Genomic DNA, 16,094 nt, shown 5'->3' on the forward strand with positions numbered 1-16,094 from the left:
CACTGATACCAGTGCTCCCCTATTAACTTGAATGGAGTTGTACCAGGAGAATTGAATTTGAGAACAGAGGCTGTATTCTGTCATCTTTTTTTTCTACTTGTGCATCTTTCCTTTTCATCATAGATCTTCTAAAATTCTAGACATGTGAATGGTCTGAACTGCATTCTTATTCCAAGCCATACAAATTACACAATCATATACTGGCATTCAGATAGAGTTCACCTTATTGTGCATCAATATTGTCTAGAAGAGCACTTGAAACAAGTATCTGAATGGGGCACTTCCAGGTGAAATCTTTCCCCTCTTTAACCACTGGTAGATGAGTATAATCTATTCTTGTTTCAGGCATCAGCCGCTCTAAAGGTGTTGCTGTTGTGAATGTTACCTCAGTCAGGGAGATAGTGATGGGGGAAAAATACTTCTTGTGCTTTTGACATTTTTAATAAATACAGTTATACACACAGAATCTCCATTTTATTTCTGTTGTGCTACACATAAATACACGTCAGATGTGTGGTAAACCAGAATGCTCCCAGGGGCTTGTCCTGAAAGAGGAAAGACACAATGATTTAGAGTCTGCATCTGCAACTCTTGCAGCTTCTTCAGTTTCTACTGTTGGAGGAGAATTTGTTGCATCAACATCCTCTTGACAGTCCCGATGCAGAAGTATAGGGGTATAGTTTAGTGGTATGGCTATCCTATAGGAAAGTAAAATAAAGCCACTCTTCAGTTGTAAGACATATAATTGCTTCTGCCACCAGCTGCCTCTCCTTATTTTAGATATCTTGCTCCTGACCACTCAACTCTCAATTTTCCTCAGTAGATAGGAGAGAATTCAAGACTAGATTCATTAATCCCCTAAAAAGGGATAGCATCAAGATGGTGGAATATATCCATGTTTTATGAAGTGTGTCCCGAGCTTCAGAGACTTCCCAGTTGAAATCCCAGACGAGCTCCTACTTGTAACAGTGACAGACCCCGGTCACCAGGATCAAACCTGGGACCTCTAGCGCTTAGTGCATGAGCCTCTACTGCATGAGCTAAAAGCCAGTGGCCTCTTAGCTAAGGCTGTAGAGATGTCTCAATATCTCCAAGTGGTCTTGGTGCCACTAGATGGAACAGAACACCATACCGAGGAGGTGTGTGGGTTACACTGGCTTCAGTGACTAAAATGAATTTTTCCTACTTTTTACTTCTGCTAACACAGCAGGGCTCGCAGAGAGGGTATGTGCTCTAGTGGTTAGGGTACCATCCTGGTACTCTGGAGACTGGGGTTTAATTCCTTGATTTTTCCCTCCCACATACACAGATTTCCTGTGTGACCTTGGGCAAGTCATTTAGTCTCTCTGTGCTTCTGTTCCCCCACTGTAGAAAGGAAAGAATAGTTCTTTCTTACCTCACAGAGGTTTAAAATTTTGAGACACTCTGATTCTACAACAGTAGAACAATACAAGTGCTTAAGAGAGTGAGCTATTTGTGTTTGTGAATCATCAGATTTATTACGTTCCAGTTCAAGGTGCAATCAGCTACATCTTTGCAAAGTCATTGAAGGCAAAGAGATTGCATACCATAGTTATAACCAAGCTCATAGTTTGTCTTCTAGAATTTTTATTACTAGTGATGATCCGTGAAAATGAGAGAACCCAGCTTGATTTTCAGAAAACAGACTGGATACATTTTCCCTTGTAAATTGAGCCTTTCCAACTCTCAGCATCTCAGCTTTCTGTGTGGAACTTATAGCCAGTATAAATGAATGATTCCACATTCCCTCATGGGGAAAAAATCTGGTTATAAGGGAAGGGGTTTGAAGTGAAAGGTGTTCAGAACTGAGAGACAGTCTCAAAGGCAGGGGGCTGTCTGTGAATGCTGGATCTCCTTTAGGGGTAGGAGGCATGATGGGAAATTGTTCAGAAGTAATAGGTAACTTGTATTAGAAAAGGGAATTTATCTAATAGAGCAGTGTAAAGCCTGAAGTTGCATCTTTATTTATTTTCTGTGTAACCTGTATGTGTTTGCTTGTCCTTATTATTTCATCTTCAAATATGTGACTTTTCTTTTAAACAAACTTTTTGCTTATTTGTCCTCCAAGCAGATGTGCAAACTGTGTAGAGTGAACTGATAACTGGGTCCTGTTGTCACACCATCAGGGTTGATGAACTAGAGGGGAAAAGTCCAAGCAACTAGTACTTAAGAACTCCAGGAGAACAGGTTTGGGGAGACTCAGGACTGAAAGATCTGTTGGTGTCACACCACAAGAAGTAATTAGGCTGATGGAAGCCAGGGTGAGACCTTTATGTTTGTGGGCTGGCTACTGGTGTATGGGCTCAGAGCCATAACAGCATAGCATTAAGGCATCCAAAGTTACAAGGCAGGTGGTGACAGAACCCCATACTGCTCTGGGTGATCCCTGAAATGTCACAGTGGCTTAGTCATTGCAGGAGCTGCACCTCGATATCGTGAACTGAGGTTCACTCTCCAAACATTTGCAAAACAGGCCTTGCTGGATTCAAAAGAGAGGGTGCAACGTACAAGCGGTGACAATAAGCATCCCTGCATGCTACTATAATAATCTTTTGTACAAAATATGCCTCATGAGGTATTATTTGAAAATAAATAACTCACTGATCATTAATATTCTTTGTGATGCATAAGAGTAGTGAGTATTAAGAGCTATGGACATATGCTCGAATGATAACTAAAATGTGTTCAAGCCAGGCATGTTGAGGGAATTGGTAAACAGGCCTGCATAGACAAAGAAATGTGTTTGAATTTCTGACCAGCCCAATCTTCAGGCATAGACAATGAAGGACCATTTTTATATTCGAGGCAAACAAAACTATTAAGCTAACAAGTCGGGGAAGAAAGCACAGAGTTTCCTTCATCACCAGATTTCATGTTGCCTTCCTCACAGCTTGAATAAACTTTATTTTGAGAAGAATCTGTTTCAAAGGTGTACTGGTCTATAAAGACAGGGGATCTGAACCGCAAGGGATAAGCAATTGAATCAACTGATTGTGTTCAATATTACTGTATTATAAGAGTGTGCATAGTGAGGTTCTTTTCTGAAAGCTAATGACACACTGGTGATTAATATCCTTGTGAAATGTATGTATTAACAATATATATGGAATTATGGATACTCATTGTTATGCATCTGAAGAAGTGGGCTGTAGCCCACAAAAGCTTATGCTCTAATAAATTTGTTAGTCTCTAAGGTGCCACAAGTACTCCTGTTCTTTTTTCATTGATATTAGGCTGTAGAGTACAGTCTGCCCAGACAGGAGGGAATGTCACAGCTATCTACCTGTCTCCTAAGTAAATTAAGAAGGGTGGAATCAGAAACAATGGAAGCCCCATTGACACAGAAATCATACCGGGGGATGGGAAGCCTACAGGAAGGAAACAACAGCATGAGGTCATCCTACTCTTGAAACAAGTTCATTGAACTTTGGGAGATATAAGCAAGGACAGAAGCCATCTTTGGCATCCATCACTAGACAGGCAGAAAAGGGAACTGAGCTTTTGTGAGCTGAGAAAATGGGTCCTTCACTCCAGGGGAGACTGAAGTCTCTGGAAACTGAATATAGGTGAGAAATTTGTTTATGTAAAGACTGTACTTTGTTACATTAAGTTTTAGACTTTTAGAAGCATATTTTGTTTTGTTTTACATGTACCCCTCTGTATACTTGAACTCACTTAGTCTGATGGATATTTTGTTAATACATTTATTTCATTTTTACCATAAACAAACTCAGTGCTGTGTTTAAAGGGGAGGGTGTCTTTACCCCCAGTTAAGTTAATAAGCTATGATGTGTTTTTTTACAGAGCAGTTTACCTTCTTATTTCTCTAAGCTGTCGAGAAGAGGGCTGGACACTTCAGGGCACATAGTTTTGGGGAAATTCAGAACTGGGTTAGTGTCACCTTGCTGGTTGTAACCAAGGCTAGTGGAAGCCAGAGTATGACTGGTGTGTTGCTGGCAGCCTGCTGGGGTCAGAACCACAGCTATGCACAGGCACTCAGGGTGTGACCTGCAGGCTAAAAGGCTGGGTGTGAGCAGCCCAGGTTGGGAGCTACAAAAGCAAAAGATTATGATGAACCCAAGGTTACAGGGCAGGCAGTGACACAATCCCTCACTGATCTGAATTTGCACCCCGGACCTCAAAGGGACTGTGACAGAAACTTATGGTTTATTATTTTCTGTTTGTTTCCTTTGGGTAAAGGAAATAGAACAAATGAAAACATAAGAAGAATAAAGTAGCAGAAAAGGCAAATTAAGCAAAGAAGCTCACCAAGAAGCAACTAGAAGAGCTGTATGCACAGTCAGGTCTGTCAGTTGCTGATCAGAAGAAATCTGAGCTGGTGGCCATGATGCATTCATATGCTATGAGGCAGGATGTGGCACCTGCTCTGGACCAGAGGGTAAAAGGATATGGATGCTAGTCTAGGTTTTGCTTTCTTTCTTTGTTTCTTAGCTAAAAATCTCATACAGACTCACATTTATCCAAGTGGGACACACTAAGCTTCTCCTCCCTGACACCCACACTGCTCCCTAGAGTCCTTACATAATTTTCCTTGCCTATAATTTTACCCGTGTTATCCTTCTTCCTTCCTCATTTTGAATCCCTTCACACTGACACTCCTTTCTCCAGTCAATCAACTTCAAACTTCTAGTCCCTGCACAAGTCAGCCCGAACAGCATACTGCTCATTTCTTATTGCATCAGTCCTGCCCACCCTGCTCAGCCAACAATACTGGCCTCAGCACACTTTGTCCACTTCTCCCGGGACCATCTCCATGTTTTCTCCCATGCTGCCCTTCCACGTGGAATGTGGTCCCTAAGTTCTCTCCTCCTTCAAACTTCTATTCAAGGACCATTTCTACAGCAGAGATGATATCAGAGATAGGTGATATTTATTTCATGACCAAACCATTTTACATCCAGCTTCTAAAACAACTTATTTATATAGAAGTGAAATAAGGAGCCCACCTTTACTACTCTGTGCAGGCTACCTGGACCTTGGATCCAGGTGTGCAGTATTAAGAGATGTTGTGTTCCTGTTTACTATGCACCCCAGAAAAAGAGAGGGGAGGGGCAGAGAGTGGATTTAGGTGCCTCCCAAGGCACCAGCCAATAGAGATGAGCAAGCATACTGTGGCTGGAAATGTATTGTGGGCATAGGTCAATGATAAAATCTATCTCCTTGGAGCAAGGAGGTAAAATAGAAGAGAATTTTTGTCTCTCTAACCCACAATTCCTTCCTTGCATTGTTCTATTGGCTATGACTTCTAGATACAGTGAATTTAGCATGTAGATTGTAAATTCTTTGGGGTAGGGACTTTTCTTTTACTAGTTGGACAATGTGTAGCACTTTCAGGTGCTCCCATAATACAAATAAGAAATAATAACTTTTAGAAAGTCAAATCCTACAGTCCTTATTCAGGTAAAACTCACACTGAAGCCTGTGTCTGAGTCATGCCCGCAGAGAGTAGCCTATTTTTATTTTGGGAGAAGGAAGCTTAGGCCAGTGGAACTTTACTTATGGCAAAATTAAGAAAAGGAAGAGAAGGTGAAAGAAAATAACAACAAAGAAATAGATTTCCAGGTTTGCAAAAGAGCCACTTAATATATTTTATGAATTACAGATGCAATTTTAAAATAAAATTGTTGTAAACGTAAGTAGCACACGTTAATTCACTTTACTTAGAAGCAGCTTGATAATGAAGCAATGGATTAAAATAGAATATCTGTGAGGGCCAATGGACAGTTTTTTGTTATATACAGAAGCGTTGAAAGTGCTTGAGCATAATTTTCAGGAAACTGTATTATAAAGGCTACTATGAAGCTATCTATTTATTTACTGACCTCAAAACAGCCAAATACCTTGGGTTAAAGAGAATAAGGTTTAGGCAATTGTTATGGAATTTAGAGAATCCAGCAGACTTCATCAATTGTCCTGAGAAATGCAACAGATCTAGCAGGAAATCAGTTTTAGCCAGCATCCCAAATGTTGATTCTGAATCAAACAGTGCATAAACTATACTCACAGTTTAATTAAAAGAAAACCTGATAAATTACTAAATTTCTGGTGTTCACAAGACGGTTATCTGTTATAGGAATTATTTTTTTAATGTGCTAGCTCTCACACATGAAATGGTCTCTGGATTTATTTTATCATAAATGGAAATGATGACATACCTACTTAATCTTATTTCTTTAAAAAAATGTTTCCCCTTTCTCACCAGACAAACTAACTCAGATTCATTAAATGATGCATTAAACAGGGTGAACAAGTTTAGCAAACGCAGTGACCACTGGAAATATGTTGGAAAATTAACAATTAAAAAAATTAACCAGAAGGAAATTGCTTACTAATTTTTAAGAGACATAGGTTAATCTAAAATGACTACCAGCCCTCAAAAGGTTAACTGTCAAATTAAATAACAGGGACATACAGTGGTCACTGGCTACCTGGGGGAATAAGCTGTTAAATTACTTACTTCAATTCACATAATTTACAAAGAGATTAGCTCTTCTGTCTCTTGCTAGCTTTTGCTAAGAAGGCCTTGCATTCCATAGAAGGTTTTTTAACCTAGCAAGCATGAGGTCCTGATTGGTCATGGGAGAATCTGGGCTAAATGGTATACATTTCCGATGATGTAAAAGTAAATGAGAGAACAGGGCAAATTATTACACCAGAGGATGTGGGACTATAGGGAATAATAAAAATCAGGTTACTCTAATTTCCTTTGAACAACTAAATATATACAGGTCATTATTTCCTGTAATCCACAGGCCTCCCACTGCAGGTCTCAGCTCTGAATTAAAGCCTCTGAGACAAAAACAACAGAATACTAGAGAGCAGTGAAAGAGGCCATGATTCTATTTAAATAATAGTGTAAGTGTAGTTTATAAATTCAGCATTCCTGTTCTCATTGGAATGCTACATTTTATCATCTTAGTAAAGAAAATTGAGATTTATAAGAGCTATTTGCCAGTAGTACTGTGCAGAATTTTATCTTGTTTTGTGAAGAAGCTTTGAGGCCTGTTGCATCCGAGACCTGATTCTCCTTTACCCTCTATCTATACCAAGCATAAGACAAAGGGGCATTCAATTTATCCTGGTCAGTGACTAATGGAACTGGCATTTTTATTGTGTTTTTCTGTAGCACCAGTTTCTTCTTTCCATTGTTTGAAAATAAAATACACAGTTCTCAATGATTCACCATCTAGTCAAGAAGTGGCTGCTGTGTGTGCCAGTAGACAATCTTTGCTCCTTGAGGGCCTGTAGCCTGATCTATCGATTATGTATTAATTATATTGATTACTTAAGAATTCCCAGTTATCACTTTGAGGGTTGACAAGTCCTTGTCCCAACATCAGGCCCAGTATTATTAAAATTACTATGTAGTTGGGAATCCCGATGTGCACAGTTGCAGCACCCACAATATAGGAACTCTTCAATATTTACAAATAATTGATTAATACATTTAGCAAAGTCACAAACACTCTAACTCAGTAAGATAGATAGAGAGACTACAGAATGTATATTTGAACATCCATGTATTCACAGCATCTCTTGCAGGACAACCTGAAATGTTAGCCATTATCTTCCACATCACCATCACCTTTCTCCTCATCACAAGTAGCCATCATTCTGGCACCTCCCAAGGCCTATATCTCTCTCATCTACTGCCCATAGGCTAGGCTGCAACTTTTATAATATGTTACGCTGACACCTATATATCTAATGCATATTCTGTAGGGGGGTTTCCCCTTTTCCTTATTTGTACTTCCTTATCCTACTAATGTTGAGGTCTCCTTCTTACATAGGTTAGTGTATTGATATGTGTAACTACCATTTCAGCTCATGATCATATCTGTCATTCCTTGCTTAAGCAGATTGGCAGTTATTACTTCCATGTTCCTTGCGGTAGCACTTACTGGAACATTCTAACTCCTACAATTAAGCAAGTTCTCCTTAGTTCCTAAAAGCTAAAGATAACCATTTCTATGCCAAGGGTTACAGCCTACACAACCACACTTCAACTAACGTCTTACAGGATATAGGATGAATCATAGAATCATAGAATATCACTGTTGGAAGGGACCTGAGGAGGTCATCTCAGAGCAGGACCAATCCCCAACTAAATCATCCCAGCCAGGGCTTTGTCAAGCCTAACCTTAAAAACCTCTAAGGAGGGAGATTCCACCACCTCCCAAGGTAACCCATTCCAGTGCTTCACCACCCTCCTAGTGAAAAAGTTTTTCCTAATATTCAATCTAAACCGCCCCCACTGCACCTTGTGACCATTGCTCCTTGTTCTGTCATCTGCTACCACTGAGAACAGTCGAGATCCATCCTCTTTGGGGCCCCCTTTCAGGTAGTTGAAAGCAGCTATCAAAGGAGCTATCCCCGCTCATTCTTCTCTTCTGCAGACTAAATAATCCCAGTTCCCTCAGCCTCTCCTCATAAATCATGTGCTCCAGCCCCCTAATCATTTTTGTTGCCCTCTGCTGGACTCTTTCCAGTTTTTCCACATCCTCCTTCTAGTGCGGGGCCCAAAACTGGACACAGTACTCCAGAGGAGGCCTCACCATTGCCGAATAGAAGGGAATGATCACGTCCCTCACTCTGCTGGCAATGCTCCTACTCATACAGCCCAAAATGCCGTTAGCCTCCTTGGCAACAAGGGCACACTCTTGACTCATATCCAGTTTCTCGTCCACTGTAACCCCTAGGTCCTTTTCTGCAGAACTGCTGCCTAGCCACTCGGTCCCTAGTCTGTAGCAGTGCATGGGATTCTTCCATCATAAGTGCAGGACTCTGCACTTGTCCTTGTTGAACCTCATCAGATGCTGTAGGTTTATTGCATTATGGCTGAATCTAATGAAGCCAAGGCAGTGATATAGTAAAGGCAAGCTAGCACTATGGGCTACAGGCCTGATCTAAAGTCAATTGAAGTCAGTGGAAAGGCTTCCATTGACTTCAGTGGGCTGTGGATGAGGCAATAATTAACACATTTAGCCTCTGGCCAATTCTTGTTAATGTTGTTTCCAGAAGCAACAACATTTAAGCATAAGACTTCCAAAGACCTCTTTGCTTTGGAGTATTGGCATTGGGAGGAATGTATGCTTAGTTTGCTAATGACATTTCTGTGCAGTTAAAAAGATAGTAATAAATTACTAAGGGTATGTCTACACTACAAGAGTAGTTCGATTTTACTCAAATCGAATATGTGGAATCGATATTACAAAGTCGAACGTGTGTATCCACACTAAGGACAGTAATTCGACTTTGTGAGTCCACACTAACGGGGCAAGCGTCGACATTGGAAGCGGTGCACTGTGGGCAGCTATCCCATAGTTCCCGCAGTCCCCGCTGCCCATTGGAATTCTGGGTCGAGCCCCCAATGCCTGCTGTGGAAAAAAACGTTTCGAGGGTGGTTTTGGGTAACTGTTGTCATCCAACCGTCACTCCCGCCCTCCCTCCCTGAAAGCGCTGGTGGGCAATCAGTTCGTGCACTTTTCTGGTGAGTGACAGCGCGGACGCCACAGCACTGCGAGCATGGAGCCCGCTGCGACCATCGCTGCAGTTATGGCGGTTGTCAACACCTCGCACCTTATCATCCACCTTTTCCAGAGGCAGATGCTGAGAAATCAGGCGAGGAGGCTACGGCAGCGCAGTGAGGACATGAAGTCTGAGAGTGGCACAGACCTCTCACAAAGCACGGGACCCCGCGCCGTGAACATCATGGTGGCAATGGGTCATGTTGATGCTGTGGAACGGCGATTCTGGGCCCGGGAAACTAGCACAGACTGGTGGGACCGCATGGTGCTGCAGGTCCTGGATTAATCCCAGTGGCTGCGAAACTTTTGGATGCGGAAGGGAACTTTCCTGGAACTTTGTGAGTTGCTGTCCCCTGCCCTGAAGTGCAAGGACACCCAGATGCGACCAGCCCTGACTGTCCAGAAGTGAGTGGCCATAGTCCTCTGGAAGCTTGCAACGCCAGACAGTTACTGGTCAGTCGTGAACCACTTTGGCGTTGGCAAATCTACCGTGGGGGTTGCTGTGATGTAAGTAGCCAACGCAATCGTTGAGCTACTGCTCTCAAAGGTAGTGACCCTTGGAAATGTGCAGGTCATCATAGATGGCTTCGCTGCGATGAGATTCCCAAACTGCGGTGGGGCTATGATGGAACTCACATCCCTATCCTGGGACCAGACCACCAGGCCAGCCAGTACATCAACCGAAAGGGCTAATTTTCAATGGTGCTGCAAGCACTGGTGGACCATAGGGGACGTTTTACAAACATCAACGTTGGATGGCCGGGCAAGGTTCATGACGCTCGTGTTTTCAGGAACTCTGGTCTGTTTAGACGGCTGCAGGAAGGTATTTACTTCCTGGACCAGAAAATAACGGTTGGGGATGTGGAGATGCCTTTAGTGATCCTCGGCGACCCAGCCTACCCGCTAATGCCCTGGCTCATGAAGTCCTATACAGGCACCCTGGACACTGTAAAAGAACTCTTCAACCACTGTCTGAGCTAGTGCAGAATTGTGGTGGAGTGTGCTTTTGGACGTCTCAAGGGGAGATGGAGAAGCTTACTGACTCGCTCTGATCTCAGCGAAACCAATATCCCCATTGTTATTGCAGCTTGCTGTGTGCTCCACAATCTCTGTGAGAGCAAAGGGGAGACCTTTATGGTGGGGTGGGAGGTTGAGGCGAATAGTCTGGCCGCTGATAACGCCCAGCCAGACAGCCATGCGATTAGAAGAGCCCAGTGGGACGCGCTGTGCATCCGGGAGGCTTTGAAAGCTAGGTTCCTCAGTGAGCAGGGTAACCTGTGACTATTAAGTTTGTTTAAAGAGAAGCTGAACCTGCCCCTGTTTCTTTACCCACTTACTGTTGACTATCCTCTCCAGCTACATACCCTGTTCACCCCGTTCCCCCCTTCCAACACACGTTTAAAAATAAAATAAATGGAACTTTGTTAATGAACACCGTTTTCTTTATTACGGATTTCGCGGTAAAGTGTTGAAACTGGGACGCAGACTGTGGTGGGGAGCGGGCATAGTGATGGAAAGAACGCTTCTAAACTCAAGGAATGACAGGCTCCTGCTCCTAGAGCAGTCCGCAGTGGTGGACTGGTTGTTTCAACTGAGCCTGCCACCCCTCCTTTTCGGGACTCTGTGTGTGGGGCTATGTGACTTTGTGGCGGGGGAGGACGGTTACTGATCCCCTGCTGGGTGGCTCTGTGATCCAGGATAAGTACCGCTGTAACCATCCTCCCACGCCACAAAGTCACATGCCCCTCCCTCCCCCCACAGAACATGAAAACCACCTCCCAGACTGACCAGGGTGCCTAGTGACTGCAATGTGTGTGTGACCTTCTGCTGAACCTGCCATTTGCTCCCTCATTAGTCCAAGCAGTGTTTGAGTCTCCTGCTGGTCTTCCTGCTGCCACCTCTCCTCCTGTTTGCTGTATGCTCGCTGGTATTGCGACATGTTCTCCCTCCACTGGGTCTGCTGGGCCGCCTCGGCTCAGGAGCAGCCCATAAGTTCTGAGAACATGTCGTCCCGTGTCCTTTTCTTTCTCCGCCTAATCTGCGCCAGCCTCTGGGAGGGGGATGCCAGGATAGGTCGGGAGACAGTCGCAGCTGTGGGATGGGAAAAAGGGAGTGAATTCCTCACAAAGATAATTTTTTGTAAACAATGAACATAGTCTTTCTCTGTGAACAAGACCATGCACAGCACCTATCACATGCGCACTCAGGACAAGGTCGAATTTTCGGCCTTCGCATTCAGTGCCTGGGGTCTTGCAGTGGAGATCAGACAAGCGGGGCAGGACAGCGGAATTTGGGTAGCAGGCTGACATGGTAAGCCGTAGACTGTATGTTGCCCCTCTCCTGCCTCCACCGTGGCTGTAAACCACCGGTGACAGTTCTGTAAAGGAACAGGCAAGCAGTCCCAATAGTAACATTCCCCTAATTCTAAGCAGGTCACCATGAGCGACATCACGCTGCTGAGAATTTCTGAGACCGAGAAAGAATGCATGCTGCGTGAAAGCCAGCAAAAACCAGGGCCGTATGCTGCCATGCTCTGCAAGGCAATGATCCCAGAGTACTTGATGATAACCTGGCGAGGAAAAGTTTCCTACCACGGAGGACACAATAAGGCCGCTCTCCCCAGGAACCTCATGCAAAGGCTTTCCAATTACCTCCAGGAGAGCTTTGTGGAGATGTCCCATGAGGATTTCAGCTCTATCCCTGGACATATAGACCTTATTTTCCAGTAGCTGCACTGGCAAGGACTAAAAAGTAGAGCGCCTAGGGCAAACTAATCATGATAAACCGGACATTGTTAGATTCTTTTGCAGTAGTTGCACTGCCAAGGACTAAAACGTTAAGCGCCTAGGGCAAACAAATCATGAAAAACCCATTGTTAATATTCCTGTTCTGTTCAAAATAAATGTGTACCTGTTTAAAACACTTACCGACTGATCCTTCCCCTGATTCAGGGTCTGGGTTAATGCCTGGGGACGGTTGGTAGGGGATCTCTGTGAGGGTGATGAAGAGATCCTGGCTGTTGGGGAAATCAGTGTTGTAAGCGCTGTCGACTGCCTCATCCTCCTCATCACCTTCCTCATCTTACCCGTCCGCTAACATCTCCGAGGAAGCGGACGTCGACAATATCCCATCCTCAGAGTCCATGGTCAGTGGTGGGGTAGTGGTGGCGGCCGCACCGAGGATGGAATGCAGTGCCTCGTAGAAACTGCATGTCTGGGGCTGGGATCCGGAGCATCCGTTTGACTCTTTGGTCTTCTGGTACGCTTGTCTCAGCTCCTTGATTTTCACGTGGCACTGCATTGCATCCCGGCTGTATCCTCTCTCTGTCATGGCTTTTGAGATCTTCTCGTAGATCTTTGCATTCCGTCATTTTGATCGCAGCTCCGAAAGCACGGACTCATCGCCCCACACAGCGATCAGATCCAAGACTTCCCAATCAGTCCATGCTGGGGCCCTTTTTCTATTCTGAGATTGCATGGTCACCTCTGCTGGAGAACTCTGCATCATTGCCAGTGCTGCTGAGCTCGCCACGATGTCCAAACAGGAAATGAGATTCAAACTGCCCAGACAGGAAAAGGAATTCAAATTTTCCCGGGGCTTTTCCTGTGTGGCTGGTCAGAGCATCCGAGCTCGGACCGCTGTCCAGAGCGTCAACAGACTGGTGCACTGTGGGATAGCTCCCGGAGCTATTAGCATCGATTTCCATCCACACCTACCCTAATTCGACATGGCCATGTCGAATTTAGCGCTACTCCCCTCGTTGGGGAGGAGTACAGAAATCGAATTTAAGAGACCTCTATGTCGAACTAAATAGCTTCGTTGTGTGGACGGGTGCAGGGTTAATTCGATTTAATGCTGCTAAATTCGACATAACCGCCTAGTGTAGACCAGGCCTAAGTAAAGCAAGCATGCCCCTGTTAGCAAAAAAGCCCAAATATCTATGCGCTAGCAGATTGCATCTTTGTGATTACTGAATCCCCTGGCACTGAGATACCACAGAGATAGGGGCTATATAAATACCTACATAGACAGACAGACGGGATCTCTTTAAAGTGTCATCTCCAGGATGCGCTATTTTAACCAGAACAGAGTTACCTTCCACTACTTATTCTAGTGTAAATCTGGGAAATCAATGAAGTAACACAAGTGTAAATTAGCTTTTGAATATGATCCCAAAAGTCAACTTCCCATTTCTTCCAGCTCTGGACTATATGGTAGTTCTCATATGAGTTTATAATGCCCATTGCTGTCAATAGGAGTTCTTGTGCAGATCGAGAACTGAGTATAGCCAAGACTGTCAGAACATGTGTTATGTCACTTCCAATTTAAATGCACGTCTCCTGTGTAAAAGTGCTTTGCACTACCTGCCAGGTCATTAGATTGGCCAAAAATGTTCTTTCCCCCACCCCCCCTTAAGAGCTATACTCTTCCAAAGCATAATAAAAGCTAATCCAAAGCATAATAAAACTTAAATATATATTGTGAAAAATGCTAAGCTTACTTAAGCAAGATAGTTGCCTGTAATAATACGCTATAAAACAATCGAAAATGTTTATTGTATGCTCAAGAACTGCAGTTTTATTCCTTTTTAGAAGTTTTTGAATCTACAGAAGTCTTCCTCCTCCCTAACAGACCTGAATTTTCCGAATTTTTCCCCCTATATATAATAACCTGGTTGTTTTATCAGTAATAGATTTTACCACCAATAAATATATCTTCAGAATTCTTAGTTTCCGATGTCAGTAGAAAACTGATCATGTAAATCAATAGAAAGCCTTAATATAATATGTTTTTAAAAGGCAATCTGACAGCAAGTACAAATAGCACAGAGCAGAACCTCCTTCTTGACTGAAATCGCATATCAAAGAAGTTTGGGGGTGGCAAGAATGTTGCTGCAGGATATGGCTCCAAAGTCACAATGTGTATTTTATTGCCATGAATAAACTGTATCCAGGGAACGGAGCTAATGAAAACGTAAGGACAGAAGATATCTTATTTTTGTTGTTTGTTTCTAAAATGTCCACCCCCACATAGGTCACTTGGAATTCATTTGTCTACATCCTGGACTGCACGTAGAAGGGAAAAAAATGCCTGGGATCTGAAAAAAGGAATGCGATAGGGCATGGGAATCACAGCATCACGATGGTCACCAGAGCATATTTTGGCTTGTCTTAAAACAAGCAAGCACCGTTGGACCTCTGTAATACTAGCAAATTGGTCTAGCTATCAAGCTACCTATCGGAGACTGAATGCTTGAGAAAAAGTGTGTGGGTTTTTAGACTGAGCCTGAGGCGTTGGAGGGCCCTCTGAGCTGCTGCTTGCCTCTTGACTTCCAGTACTATTCAGTGACCTCGGCAACAATCCAGTGTACTGTTACAGTTCATTTCAATAATTAAACAGTTCGGGGATGGCAGGGCTTTCTTGTTGTCAGTAGAAAACCAGTGCTGAAGATTTTTTTCTCCCCTGCACTGAAATCAGGAGTGTTTTTTTGTTTTTAATTATATTAGCTAGTGACTATTAATTAATTTCCCAATCAGAACAAGAAATGTTTGTAAGAGGAACTGGCAACTGGTAAATGCAATTATTATTGCATCACCTTTTCAAGGAAAGATCCCAGCTCCAGCAAAGTCATATGTCTAAAATTTCAGTCATGTAATTCAGGCTCAAATGGCAGATTTACTCTACAAAAAAAGAGAACTGCTCTCCCATCTGGAGCTACGTGGTGTTCAGCCTGCATGGACCCATTCGATACTAGCTGGAAAAACCCCACCAGCCTTGTGATGCCAGCAACCCCCCCCCCCAACCCTAAAAACAAAACCTTGCTGTCTGTGAGCTGCTCCACGTAATAGGTTGACATGCTGCTTTAAACTGCTATAAATATTGATGATTAGTACCAGCCCAAGTGTGTTTTTTTACAACTGCCTCCACCCTCCCCCCCAAAATAGTCAGTGAAAATAGCAACATTTACATTTTTGCTAAAATAGCAAATAATTAAACTTTTTGTCAGAGATGTTTTAAAAAAAAATAGCTTCAATTAAAACATTTGTTTAGGAGCTTATTGTGCCCCTTTCATTACCCATCGGGTTCCTTCCCAGCTGTTTTGATGCTGATTCTGGTGCTGTTCTGCTGGTATAGTAGTCAGGTAGCAGCTGCCAGTCCTTACCTCTGCATGTTGCTATCTCTGCTGGTTCATAGAAGCATAAGGCCACATTCCGCTCTCAGTTACGCCATTGCGAATGCTCAGGACCTCCGCTGATTTCAACTGAGTTGCTCCATACTTATACCGGTGTAACTGAGAACAAAAATCGACCTAAACAATTTAGGGGTGAAATAGCCATTTTAGGTCCTTTGAAGCTTGGTCTTGCCCAGCACTCTCAACAGCAATGCCTATACCCCGGCCAATTCTCAACATTTTTATTTCGACCACCACAGTGTTACATTCCTCATGTGATACAATTTTCACCTCTTCCACTTCCTACCCGGTGTTGTTTACATAAGAATTTGAAACCAAATTGTTTTCTCAAA

At 43.3% G+C, this 16,094-nt stretch overlaps 1 long non-coding RNA gene across 1 annotated transcript in view; it reads left to right on the forward strand.

Annotated features, from left to right (window-relative positions):
- Positions 1-3,486: 3,486 nt before the first annotated feature.
- LOC122174740 (uncharacterized) overlaps positions 3,487-16,094 on the forward strand; it is a 60,185-nt gene continuing 47,577 nt past the window's right edge. Inside the window, exon 1 of the long non-coding RNA XR_006176988.2 lies at positions 3,487-3,587. This is a non-coding gene — a long non-coding RNA (uncharacterized LOC122174740). The remainder of the gene's footprint in view (positions 3,588-16,094) is intronic.

Source organism: Chrysemys picta, chromosome 11 (genome assembly GCF_011386835.1).
Source record: "Chrysemys picta bellii isolate R12L10 chromosome 11, ASM1138683v2, whole genome shotgun sequence".
Taxonomy (NCBI): domain Eukaryota; kingdom Metazoa; phylum Chordata; order Testudines; family Emydidae; genus Chrysemys; species Chrysemys picta.